We start from the raw sequence: 14,051 nt of genomic DNA, 5'->3' as shown, positions 1-14,051 counted from the left end.
ACTCCTCCATTAATCCTGTGTTGAGTTATTCCCTTTGTAGCAAGTGTTAGAATTTATAAAGTACTATTTTTTTTTTTTTGCATACTTACTGTGTTCTCACAGTGACCCAGTGAAGCAGACAAACTTCTCCTTTCAGGGTTCCTTATTTTTCATGAATGTTCTGTGGAGGCTTGTCTCATCATTTTGTTCTCTACTTCTTACATGGCTATTTCTTTTTTCTTTTTCTTTTTTCTTTTTTTTAAGATTTTACTTTTAAGTAATCTACACTCAATGTGGGGTGCTAACCCACAACCTTTGGATCAAGAGTCACAATTGCTCCTCACATGGCTTTTTATCTGCAATTTCATGGCAGGCTGGCATTTTGGTGAGACGGTCTCTCCTCACAGCCACACATGTCAGGTGTTTAAAAGGGTGTATTATTTCTCATCTTCTGAAACCTATTGCTTTCTGTACTTTTGAGGAGCCTTTTAAAATTTGCAAAATGGTAGGTCTGTAGGGCTGCGGAAAGCAGTGTTCTTTCGGAGCTCTATTTTCTCTTCCACCACTAACGCATTGTGTGACTTTAGGCAAGTACTTAACATTTTGTAAGAGAGAAATTAACCCATCAGGTCTGCACTAGGAATGGAATGGAATTCCTGCTTCAACTGTGAGATTTGAATTGTCTCAGGCTGACATCCCATTCCTCCCATTATTGGCTATTCCCATTGCCATTATTTTCAGTTCAAACACAGCTTTTGTACCTTTTGTCCTCCAGGTGAGAGAGAGACTGAAAATCAGTAGGTCTTGACAACTGATTGAATGTGAACATTGAGAGAACCAAATATATCTTTGGGTCAGTGTGTTTTTAAACTTGCCTAATTGGAAGAACCTCCTGGGGCATTTGTTAAACGTCACAGTCTCTACTTGAGACCCCAAGTATCATTCTCCAGGGAGGGGCCTGAGTGATCATTTTATCTCCTATATGTATTTTTAATATTTGTTTTATTTTTGAGAGAGAGAGTGCTAGCAAGGAAGGGGCAGAGACACACACACTCTCTTGCTCCCCCTCCCCCTCCCCCTCCCCTCCCCCTCCCCCTCCTCCCCCCTCCCCCCTCCCCCTCCTCCCCCCTCCCCCCTCCCCCCTCCCTCCTCCCCCCTCCCCCTCCTCCCCCTCCCTCTCCCCCTCCCCCTCCCCCCAGAGGCTCCGAGCTGTCAGCACAGAGCCCACAGCCCGGCTCAAACTCTCGAACCATGAGATCATGACTTGAGCTGAAGTCGACGCTTAACCACCCAAGCCACTCACGTGCCCCCATTTTACCATATTTTTAAATCAAGTTCCTTAAGTGATCCTTGTAATTAGACAAAACTGAGAACCTGCTGTATAGGAAATTGAATGTAGTAGGTGGTCAATAAATGCACATATATCTATTCCCCTAATCCATTTAATAGTTCTTTCTGCAGTTTTACATTTTAGCCAAGGTCCACAACCCCAGAATTCCAAAAAGCAAACACTATTTGCAACAGAAAAAAATTGACCATTTATTGCATTGTGCTTAGAGGGCCTTTTAGTCTCTGATAATTAGTGTTTTGTGATGCTTACCTATGTTGATAGCAAATGGTGATAGATTTCTTTTGTACCTATTTGAGAATGGGTGCAGTGAGGTAAAACAGCGCAGCCTTGTAAGCATTATTATTGGAGTCTATGCCATGATCTCCATTTTATATGAGATGGTGAAACTAGATATTTTGGTATTTAAGTCATTGAATTCTTAAATACTGTGGTTTGCTTTATACTAAATTTCACTTGTGGCAAACTTATTTTATTTGTAATGATCGTGCTTTCAGTTTTAATTTTGAATATGTGGTCTTTGGTACTGCAGGTTATTTATTTATTTATTTTTAAATATAAAAAAGATTTTTATTTTAAGATATACTGGTCTGGCAGGCCTGAATCTGTAGGACAATGTTAAAGCAAAATTTAGCGCTATCAAAAAGTTTGAAATCTTTATGTCTACAAACCAGAAAATTGTTTACTTAAGTTTTATACAACTTCTAGCTTCTTTTTCTTCTAGAGAAAGAATTAATAATTCTAATAATTATTAATAATTCTAATAATTATTAATACTTATTATAATTAATTCTAATAATTATTAGAGTTAATAATTCTAATAATTATTAATAATTATTATAATTAATTCTAATAATAATTCATTATAGGTCAATCTGCTATCAATCTGGTGACATCTCAATATCTATTACACTAAATTGATTGTAACAGTTCTTAATTTTTTTTTTTTCATCATTTCATACTGTCATTTCCTGTGATTTAATTTAGGTTTGATGTTAAACAAAGATTGCAGACTGTCAATGCAGTTTTGCCCTGGGCAGGCTCTGAGGTAGTATTCTTTTTTTTTTTTAATTTACATCCAAATTAGCATATAGTGCAACAGTGATTTCAGGACTAGATTCCTTAGTGCCCCTTACTCATTTAGCCCATCCCCCCTCCACAGCCCCTCCCGTAACCTTCAGTTTGTTCTCCATATTTACGAGTCTCTTCTGTTTTGTCCCCCTCCCTGTTTTTATATTATTTTTATTTCCCTTCCCTTATGTTCATCTGTTTTGTCTCTTAAAGTCCTCATGAGTGAAGTCATATGATTTTTGTCTTTCTCTGACTAATTTCACTTAGCATATACCCTCCAGTTCCATCTACGTAGTTGCAAATGGCAAGATTTCATTCTTTTTGATTGCCAAGTAATACTCCATTGTACATATATACCACATCTTATCTATCCATTCGTCTACCGATGGACATTTGGGCTCTTCCCATACTTTGGCTATTGTTGATAGTGCTGCTATAAACATGGGGGTGCATGTGTCTCTTCAAAACAGCACACCTGTATCCTGTGGATAAATGCCTAGTAGTGCAATTATTGGGTCGTAGGGTAGTTCTATTTTTAGTTTTTTGAGGAACCTCCATACTGTTTTCCAGAGTGGCTGCGCCAGCTTATATTCCCATGCAGGTTACTTTTAGAAAAGGAATATTGGTCTGTACTAAAACTATATATATTTATATTGCTTGTCTGGAATACATATGAATGCTTTGCACTTTGAAGCAGGGCTGTCGTAGGGATATGTAATTAAATTTTTAAAAATCTAGGGGTCCCTGGGTGGCTCAGTCGTTTGAGCGTCTGACTTCAGCTCAGGTCATATTCTCATACTCTGTGAGTTCGAGCCCCGCATCAGGCTCTGTACTGACAGCTTGGAGCCTAGAGCCTGCTTCGGATTCTGTGTCTCTCTCTCTCTCTCTGACCTTCCCCCATTCATGCTCTGTCTCTATCTCAAAAATAAATAAAAACTAAAAAAAAAAAAAAAAAAACTTAAAAAAAAGTAATTTAAAAATCTATTTTTTTCACATTACTAGGTCACTGTTGGATGAATCCCATGATTCTGTATTAAAACTTATCTTGATTAATGATTCATGTAAAATAATTTTTACTGTCTTCCTCTGAATAGCATGAGCATAATGATATGTGACTCGTTAAAATATATATACTTTAGTTTTTTGTCATAGAAGATATGTATCTTGTATATACATATATATGTGTTTGTGTGCATAGTATATATACATAAGTGTATATATATAATGGAAATGTTAGAAATTACTGAAAAATAGGAGGTAGTCACCCATCATGCCAACATTCTGCATCCCCCTTCTCTTTACATTCTGCTTTATTTATTTTGGCCTTTTAATTTTTTTTTTTTTTTTAAGTTTATTTATTTTGAGAGAGAGAGAGGGAGAGAGAATTCCAAGCAGTCTCCACACTTAGCAGGGAGCCTGAAACGAGGCTTGATCCCACAACCACAAGATCATGACCTGAGCTGAAATCAAGAGTGGGACACTTACCTGACTAAGCCCCCCAGGTGCCCCTATTTTGGCCTTTTAATATGACTAATTCTTCTGTTTATAAACAGTTACCTGGCTAGTAAGACTTAAACTTGTACCTATTGCTCATTTTGCTCGATACTGGTTCATCTGAAGCAGGGACAGAATACGGTAACTGAGCTATTTCTGAAATTTTTTTTGGTAGAATAATTTAATACTGTAGTCTAAATAGCCGTTTTCCCAGGCACCCTCAATCAGGAAGTCAGTTATTTAATAAGGATATGTTTTGTGTCAGGCGTACTGCCCTGGATCTAGACCATCACTAGTTCCTTGGCTCTTTGCTTTCCTGTCAGATTTTGTAGTCACCATTCTAGGCAGAGCCCATCCTTCGACAACTAAAACTTTGTGGGTTGCAACTAGTCTCCTTGCTTTCATCTTCTCTTAATTTCAATCCATAGGAAGTTACCAGTGAAATGCATCTAGCAGTGTGCTCATGTTCTTTTCATAAAGTTCACAGTGACTTAGATGGTTTTTAGACTTTCAGGACACTGCACCAGCTGACTCCTTTCCCTTTGCCAACTTATTTTGTTATTCACTGTTATAATCTGTGTTCTAGCTGGGAAAATCTGCACACAATTTATCCCTTTACCTTTGTTTATGTGTTTTCTTCATGTAGATTTTTCTTCTCTCTTCTCTGGCAGTTTATGTCCCTGTTTTCCTTCAGAAGCCTAAGACACTTTCTTTTTGACTTGTCGTACCCCTGCTAGCATATTATCTTTTTATATTTGTCCAAATACCCCTTTTCAACTAATTAATATCAGGGACCTTCCATCCATTCTGTTTTTATCCCCGCAGTGCCTCATATTGTTTTAGAAACCTACCAGTACAGACACAGGTATTTGTCAGAGTGGGAAATTGAGACTTTGGTAGGAAGATATTCCCTGCTTCCCTGCTGCGTGTGGCATGCCTGAACCTGACCGACGTCACACCAGAATTTAGTGCCATCCAAAAGATGACAGAATCACCTCTAAAAAAAACAACAAAACAGCAAATAGGAATAATATCCTTTTAAACTTGCATTGTTCAGAAGGTGTTTATAGGAAATCTTGTTTTTGGACTTACTTTTTTCTGTGGATTATAATCCATTACTCTTTATTTTGCTTTTCAAATTATTTGGCAAATCCTTTTTAAAAAAAATTTTTTTAATGTTTACTTATTTTTGAGAGAGACAGAGACAGAATGTAAGCGGGTTGGGGCAGAGAGAGAGGGAGACACAGAATCCGAAGCAGGCTCCAGGCTCCGAGCTGTTAGCACAGAGCCCTACTCGCGGCTCGAACTCAAGAGCTGTGAGATCATGACCTGAGCCGAAGTCGCAGGCTCAACCGACTGAGCCACCCAGGCACCCCTGGGAAATCCTTTTTTAAAAAGGAGCCGATAGAGTGAACTGGGAGCTGAGATTAAGGGCCTGTAGTTATTTCATTTTCCACTCTGCCTCTTCTTCTCTTCGAAGGTCATCTGGATGGGCTTGTGCTCAACTGAGAAGAGAACGAATGGCTCCCCGAGGCTGCTGGTGGACGAGGAAGGGCAGGGCAGGGCAGTGACGCTGCTGGTGCAGGTGCCAGTCGGAACTTGCCAGTCAGACTCTTGGTGGAGACCACTTCGTCCCTATGTGCAGAGCTTGCGCTAGATTATAAGTAATTCAGATCTTGTTCGTTTTCTAAGCAGTCTAGTGTGATAACAGAGAGAATTTGGGTCTTCCTTTGAGGTTTAGAGAGGGGTTTTACCTTTAGTGTCTAGATCATCAGAGCATTGGAGGGCTAGTAAAAACGTAAGATACTAAGTTAATCATCTCCACGCAGTATAACCATGTATGAAACACCAAACTGGAAAAAGTTCCTCTCTCTTCTCTGAAATAAAACTTTATTACAGTAACAAATAAAAGATTTTAAAGGTTGATAAAACACCCGAATCTGTGGATGACTGTTTCAAAGCAGTCTGTGATTTGTGATTACTACTTAGGATAGCAACCCTTATCAAGGGCCTTGGCAGTCCCCCCCGCCCCCGAAAACAGAAAATGGGTTCGTGAGAAGGGCTTAATCTGACAAAAGAAAATCATGAAGGGAGAAATGAAGAAGAAGGAGAGAGGAAGGAGATAGGGGAACAGCAAAGCCTCTAAGAAATAAGGGCAGAGAAACTACAGGTAGGTTATGTGATGGAGCCAAATTATGAGGAAAGGATAGACTGTGAAAAGGACAGAATGGAAAAAGTAGCTCTGGGATGAGGACAGGGAAGATTCTGATTCTTCTCGTGGCTGCCCCACTTCCTTGCTGGTCTCCTTGCTGTCCTGTGGCAATGTGAGTCTTTCACCCAGGTCCTGGCCTTGTCACCCACGTTGCCCTGTGGTACGGCTTCCTGATATCATCCCTGGGCCCCAGAGGGGGAAGTGTAAGGACAGATGCAGTGACTTAAATTAGCATAGCCTAGGAGCCTGGAGTGAGGAGTGTTGCTGCTTCCACTGCCCCTTCTTCCTCTGCCCCTGGCCTCTCCCTTTATTTTTCACCTGGTAGAGTAACATGCCCCAGAGGGGACTCCTGGGTACCAAGGGACTGGCAGAGAAGTGGAAGGCATTGTCTTGGAGCAAACCTTGGAAATACCCCACCACAAAAGAAATGATCTGGAACAGTTGCCGTGCTGTTTGTGGACCCATTGCCCAGGAGTTATCCATTTTAATTTGTGTGTTGTAGGATGTAAGCTGTAATTCTGTGACATGATTGCTCAAAGATCAAATCATTCCTGGTACTCTGTCCTGTTAAAGCACCTTGTGAAGGCCTGAGGTGCATTGACCGTGATATCATATTCTTAGTGAAATAGTCTTTAGACGTTAAGTGATCACAGGATTCCTCCTTTTACAGGTGAGGGAAAAAAAAAAAAAAACAAGCTTGGGGATGTCAAGTGACTGTTGCTGTGACATTTTAGTGTCTTTGTAGAGGAGCTGAAATTAGGAACACGGTCTCCTGAATCATCTCTGGAGACTTATCCTGGTCCACAGTTGTTGTTTTTAAAACCAATGCACCATAAGACCTTACTTGTTTCTAAATTCCTAGATTTGCTTTGGTGTCAAGGGGCAAAGAAAAGGAGTAGGCTTAGGATGGAGGTTGATTGGCACAGAAAGAAGCCTGTCATGGGTTTTTTTTTTGTTTTGTTTTTTTTGGTTTTTTTTTGTGATTGTAGAGTTACGTAGCTCTGGCTTTTACTGTTAGTGGAGCTGAGCAAGGGGCCTGCAGCTACCCCTGGGCCTGGCTGGTGTCCCGTTTTTGAGGCCCCAGAGTTATTTTTAGCCTCAGGGCCTTGGAAGCAGGTGTGGTCCAGGCTTGAAGGCCACGCCTGGAATGTGTTCAAGTCTTGTTGTGCGTGTCTATTTAGGAGCTCAGAATAGTGAGGAGGCCGCTGTATATACTTTGTTGAAAGATTTGTGCTTTTCCAGTAAGAGGAATGAAAGTCCTCTTGCAGGCTTATTTTGGAAGCTTTATAAATTGAAATACATTTTAAGAGTGTTAGGGAATATATTCATTTAAAAGAGAAAACCATCTATGAATTCTTTGTGTAAAGAAGAAAGCTTTTGTATTAAGAGTCATACCCCAACGAACCTACTGAACCTCCAGGTTTATAGTCATAAGTGTGTGATATAAAATTCAATTTCTTATCTCTCCCCGCCCCCCAACATATTGTTATTGAAAATAATTCTTTGTAAGTTCTTTTGTGAAGTAGAAATCCAGCTTTTATCTTGAGGGTAAACATCAATTTTCCTTTATTGTATTGTTAATCCTATACCTTGTTCTAGCCCAAAGTTTTCTTAACGGTCCTGGTAAGGAGGAATGCAGGCAGGATGGCGACAGCCACTTTAGGCTCTGAAGTGTATGTCGTGCCCTTTTCTAAGACGTTTTTGTACCTTACAAGATTATAGAAAGGAAAAAATAGTACCTTTTGAATGTATCCGTCATGTGCTCATGTGTGTATGTGGGTGTTTGAGGTTCCGCTTTACTTTATTGTTTTGTAACTTGTTTTTATTCTCTTAATGGGTCATGACCATCCTTCATTGTCAAGAAGTATGCTTTCACACCATCATTTAAAAATGTTGCATGATACTGTGTTGCAGGATTCAGTGTGACTTGTAGGTTATTGAGTCTCCTTTTGCTGCGCATGCAGACCTTTTCCATTATTTTTCACGTGTCTTTAAATTTTTTTTTAATGTTTATTTATTTTTGAGAGAGACAGAGACAGAATGAGATTGGGTTCGGGCAGAGAGAGAGGGAGGCACAGAATCCGAAGCAGGCTCCAGGCTCCCAGCTGTCAGCACAGAGCCCGACTCGGGGCTCGAACTCACGAGCTGTGAGATCATGACCTGAGCTGAAGTTGCAGGCTCAACCTGCTGAGCCACCCAGGCGCCCCTCACATGTCTTTTAACTGAAAGGTGAAGCAGTTTCTCATTTGTCACTTTGAAAAGATCCGTGTAAGCCATTTTGAAAGTATCTTCAGGAGAATAGTTTGGCTTTGTGGTTTTACTTATTTGAATATCAAAAGACTTAAAGTAGATAAAACTCCAAAATATACTGTGATAAACTTGGGCTTAATTAGAAGTGGTGGAAGGTTTGGTGTTGATGATTCCCAATTGTTTTCCATTGCTTGTTCCCGGAGCCTTCTGATCTTCTTTGGAAAAATGAAATTATATCCTCTCTTTACCAGACTGTATTCCACATTGTCCAGATGTTTACCCTGGTTGTAATGTCATTAGTAATTTCACTCTTTGTCAGGAAAGTACACCTTATCTTTCATGTAGTGGCATTTTGTTGTTTTGGGGGTGAAGTGGACTAAAGATGGTGCACGGATAAAGATGGTAAGCTTACATTAGTCTTACCAACCCCTTGAACACAGTAACCTAACTGACAGAGTCCTTGTGGTTAAGTATTTGATACACTTTTTAGCAAGGAGAGCTCCATGAAAGCATTTAAATTTTTTTTTAATTTAAAGATCTGTTAAACTGCTTCCTTGCTGTTTAGATCTATTCAAGCACACATCTTGTTTAACATGTCTTTGATCTTTTGCTACATTCTGTGCTGTAAAATCAAGATTTCATTATTAGGTACATTTGTGGAGTTGGAAGAATTATATTGATATTAGTAGTAATCTTTCTTGTTACAATTTTTTTCATTTCATACAGCACTTTTTATTCTTTTGCCAAGGAACGCTTCTCCCTTTGTAGTTTTAGTAAGAAACTACTGAACTTGTGTGTGTGTGTGTGTGTGTGTGTGTGTGTGTGTGTGTATTTCACAGTAAAGTGTTCGAGTGGCTGGAAATACTTCATTCCTAATAGACCTAACCATTTTACTGAAGAAGGACGGAGCACCTACCGCATGATTAACTAGCACTTGCCCAGTTCAGCGTTACCTTGGCCAGCACTGTATTGATTGGCCTCCAGTCTTTGACAGAGAGAGCTCCAGCCTTCCCAGGATCCACCTAGCTCTCTTACCTCCTCATGGCTTGTACTTAACCATCAGAGTAAGACCTTTTCTGACTACTCTGTTTAAAATTGCAACTACCCAACTGAACTCTCCTTCCTCCCCTGGTTTGTTTTTTCTCCATAGCGTTTGTGTTGTTGCTGTTTGTTACTGTCTGTGGCATTGCATTAGAAGCTCTAGCAGAACAGGAGTTTTCACCCAGCACATTTTTGCTGCATTTCTCCACCAGTGCCTAGCACTTACTAGGTACCCAACAACTGTTTGTCACATGACTGAATGAGTTACAGTAGGCCTGACAGGTGCTCAAGAAAACCAAGATGTACACATTAGTGTCCTTAACTGACCTCTGTTTGGTTTGATCTGACTCTTTCCACTCCTGCCTCCAGTCCACCTTTATTGCAAATAACCTTTCCAACACATTTTTTCCTTGAGTCTCAGATTAAACCAACCACTGACCACATTTTCTTTCGCCCAGAGACTTCATGTAAGGATCCTTCTATTCCCATTCCCTCAAGACCACCTCATATCCAGGCGCCTCTTTGAGGCAGAGGGAGGGTAGAGTCCTTAGGTTTTAGGCAAGGTGCCTGGAGAAAGCATTATATGTTAGAGGGAGCCGTGGGTACAAGGAGTGTGTCTGGAATAGGTACACGGTGTGGTGGAAGGAGGGGAGGTGGTGGAAGGAGGGGAGGTGGAGGAAGGAGGGGAGGTGGAGGAGAGCTCCAAAGGATCAGGGAATGGGAAGCTAGTGAGACAGACAGGTGAGCACAAACAGGAAGCAGTGCTGAGGAAGGACAGAGGCTCCAGCTGAGCCAGTACCCAGAGTGCAGTGCTCTTCCTGATCAGAAACTGGGTGAAGTCTTCTCTCAGATCTGGACTCTACCTGGGCTGACTTGTGTCTGAAGAAAAGACATTGTATTTAGTCTTTGAAGGATGGCTGTTCTTCCAGCCTTTATCTGTGGGTCCTTGACGTATATATAAACAACCTAAGCCTCTGATAGGAGTGGGTTCTTTCAGTGGTGCTGTAAGTTGGTGAGAGATGCTGGTTTTATGGTGCTAACAAGTGCTGTCTCTACGTCCAGTACTGTCTAGACACTTGTGCTTCAAGCTTCAAGCAGTCTGTCCCATTATTGCCCCCACTTGTCAGAATGTGTCCTCTATTTTGGGGTAAGAAAATATGGTCAAGACATTAATAAGGTGACTGAAAGTACCTTAAGCTTATATAGTTGTCATGGCTTTGGTGAGGGTGGTTTTTTGGTTTTTTTTGTTTTGTTTTGTATTTGTTTTTTAATATATTTTACCAAATATTGGGCCTCAGAATTTCTGTTAGGGTTTGCCCACAGCATATGAGTCAAAGTTGCTTTAATCAGTATAGATGGTCAAAGTCTAAGCTGTTCTTGCTTGTTTCCAAACTTCATAACCTGCTTTTTTCCCTTTTGATTTGTTCAGTTTTCCTGTTACTGAAAGTCCATGTTTAAGGCTCTGCCAAAGGCTGTTTAGTGTATCTTGTTGCCTATTTCCTCAGTTTTATTGGAGGGAAAAAAAAATTTAAGACCAGCTTGTAGTTTAATAAAAGCAAACTTCTCACCTGATTGTATCCTTTCCATAAATTCTCTGAGAATTTGAACTTGAGCTCAAGCCCAGCCAAATAAAGCCCAGTCACTCTCCTCACTGAACAGGCAGTTCAGGCACCCCAAACCCATAGAATATCCTTTCTCTGCTGAGAATTTCTTTGTAAAAGGAAGTCTTTCAAATGGAGATGTGCCTTTCTGAGGGGTGGCCTCTGTGTCTTCATAGGTCCTACCTTTCAGACATGTGGGCGTGTTCTTGGAGCCCTCTCCCTTACCTGCTGGCTGTAGGCCTTGATGTGGCCCTTAAGGCAGCTGTGCTTGGTGACAGTGGAGCTGTTGCTGTTGACAGAAAGTAAGCCATGGGCAGGCAGAAGGGGGAAATTGTGTGTAGAAAAGGTTCTCCCCTTTTTTTCTGGTGGGATAGACCAAGTGTCGCTGTGACCGACCTGGAAGCCAGGATATTGCTGGGAAGTTGAAAAGAGGAACACCTCCTCTAAGAACAGGAGGGAGATGCTTAATGGAATCATTTAAAAACTACCTTAAACTTAAAAAAATTTTTTTGTTTGGGCACTATGTTGAAGGTTATGTGCAAGTGGTGAAGAAAATCAAAAGAAAAAATTTTCCTTTTAGCTAATTACTTTAGTGGCAAATACTGGTTTTTGTTTAGTCGGGCGGTACATTGTTCTTTTAATTAAAACAGACTCTCACTTGTTCACCTTATCATTAAAACACTGTTAGGCTTGGGGCGCCTGGGTGGCTCAGTCAGTTAAGCGTCCAACTTCGGCTCAGGTCATGATCTCACGGTTCGTGGGTTTGAGCCCCGCGTCGGTCTCTGTGCTGACAGCTCAGAGCCTGGAGCCTGCTTCGGATTCTGTGTCTCCCTCTCTCTTCCCCTCCCCCACTCATGCTCTGTCTCTCTCAAAAATAAACAAACATTGAAAAAAAATTTAAAACAGGCTTTTGGTTCTCTGACATAACTAATTCAGCAGTAGTGTACTTCATTTCATTGATACTCTTGCAGAGTAGAGTGAATTACAGTAAATAAAACTGCACCAATTTCCATGATAAAATCATAGATAAATTTCCATAGGTAACTAAATAGAATCTAAAACATAAAATAAATTACACAAAAACTTTAAAGTATGAATATTAACAGGGGAAGGTTCTTCTACAACTTCTGTTCATATTAAGTATTGTAAAATATTTGCCAAAATGGGTAAAATGCAAAATAAAGCAAAAGTGGTATTTTTTAAGGGAATTTGCCCATTTTGTTCCCTGATCTATATAGTCATTTTTTTATACTAAAATGTTGCCTCAGCCTCTTTCCCTTAATAAATAAAGTTTTTTAAAACGTTGATTTCTGGGGGCACCTGGGTGGCTCAGTCAGTTAAGCGGCCGACTTCGGCTCAGGTCATGATCTCGCGGTCCGTGAGTTCGAGCCCCACGTCGGGCTCTGTGCTAACAGCTCAGAGCCTGGAGCCTGTTTCAGATTCTGTGTCTCCCTCTCTCTGACCCTCCCCCGTTCATGCTCTGTCTCTCCCTGTCTCAAAAATAAATAAATGTTAAAAAAATTAAAAAACAAAAACAAAACCCCTTGATTTCTGAAAGTGGGATACTTTGCAAATATTTGTTTGGTGGCTCTGGTTAAGGTTACTAGTCTTTGGTATGATAAATACTGGTTTATTCCTTTTTGGAGAAATAGAAAACTTTATTGTATGTATAGAAAAGTATTCTTTCATTGCCTTCTGAAGAGCCTGATGCCACCCAGATTTCCTTGGCGGTAGACTGGGGCACCCCATCAGTCTCCTCAGAAGAGTCTTCCCACTGCTCCAGCTGCCTGCCCCTTCTCCTGAGTGTTGGAGGTAGGCCAGGGCTCCTCACCACAGTCCCCAGGCAGCCAAGAGGGCAGCACAGCTAGAGGGCCCGGAACACCTTTGTCTGGGTCAGTGCGACGAGGATCCTCAGCAGAGACACTGCTCAGGGCCAGTGCTGCCACCCCGGGTCCCTTAGCATTTTTCAGAGGGCTTTACACTGGTGGCTTCTTGACCTTCCACGGTCCCATGACCACCAGATAGGTGTCCCCTTTCCCAGGAACTTATGGTGCCATCCTGTCTTTGGGTGAGAATAGCCAGAGTCACAACAAGGTGTCCTTTAAGAGATGAGCCTGTACTTCATGAATGTGCACATCACATTTTAAATTTCTCTTAAGTCGGAGTAGTTGTAGAGGATACTGTCTGATTGGGATGCCATAAAACAGTTTGCTGACCTTTCAAGCACGCTATTAAGAATTACCCTTCAGCTTTTGGGTCCTCAGGTAAAACCCCTAATTGAATAGGTGTGATGTTGGGGAAAAGGGGGAGTTGTCTTTTAAGGTGAAGTATTTCTGTGTTTTAAAACATTTTTTTTATTAAAATTTTTTTTGTTAATGTTTATTCATTTTTTGTGACACAGAGACAGTGAAGTGGGGGAGGGACAGAGAGAGAAGGAGACACAGAATCTGAAACAGGCTCCAGGCTCTGAGCTGTCAGCACAGAGCCCGACAAGGGGCTTGCACCCATGGACTGTGAGATCATGACCTGAGCCAAAGTTGGATGTTCAACTGACCGAGCCACCCAGGCGCCCCTCTCTGTGCACGATTTCCAAAAGTTCATGTATGGAAGATACATAGATTATATCACATTCTAATTAAATATGAGAAAAAAATAAAATTGTAGTGTTTAATTTAAGTGAAGGAAAAAAGCAGGGTGCATAATAAGTGTATATACTGCGTAACCGGTTGAACAAAGGGAAGGAATATATATTTGTGTCTTATTCTGTATTCATTAAAAAAAAAAAAAAATCTTTGGAAGAAATCAGAAGAAACTATTGACCATGGTTTCCAGTAGAGGGCAGGGGGGAGATCTGGGCAGATGGACAAGGGTAGGAGAAGGATTTTCAGTGTATTTATGTTTTTCATGTATTTGTTGGGGTTTCAGTATCATGGCAATTTTTAGTAGTTTTGTTGAAGTGTAACAAACATAAAATAAACTGTACATATTCATAGTATGTATACATTTTATACCTTTTTTTGAACCTTGTGAATATGTTACCTATTAAAAATGGAAA

At 40.7% G+C, this 14,051-nt stretch overlaps 1 protein-coding gene across 9 annotated transcripts in view; it reads left to right on the top strand.

The window, feature by feature from the left end:
- The window catches only part of DUSP16 (dual specificity phosphatase 16), an 89,335-nt gene that overhangs the window by 26,376 nt on the left and 48,908 nt on the right, over window positions 1-14,051 (top strand). The window contains exon 1 of one of the 9 annotated variants that reach the window (XM_042991779.1): window positions 2,315-2,375. The exons of the other annotated variants lie outside the window; for them this stretch is intronic. The gene's annotated coding sequence lies outside the window, so the exon portion shown is untranslated. Of the gene's footprint in view, window positions 1-2,314; window positions 2,376-14,051 lie in introns of those variants that run through there. 9 annotated transcript variants of the gene reach the window in all.

This window comes from Panthera tigris, chromosome B4 (genome assembly GCF_018350195.1).
Source record: "Panthera tigris isolate Pti1 chromosome B4, P.tigris_Pti1_mat1.1, whole genome shotgun sequence".
NCBI classification, from domain to species: Eukaryota; Metazoa; Chordata; class Mammalia; order Carnivora; family Felidae; genus Panthera; species Panthera tigris.
This window is presented reverse-complemented; position numbering and strand designations above follow the sequence as displayed.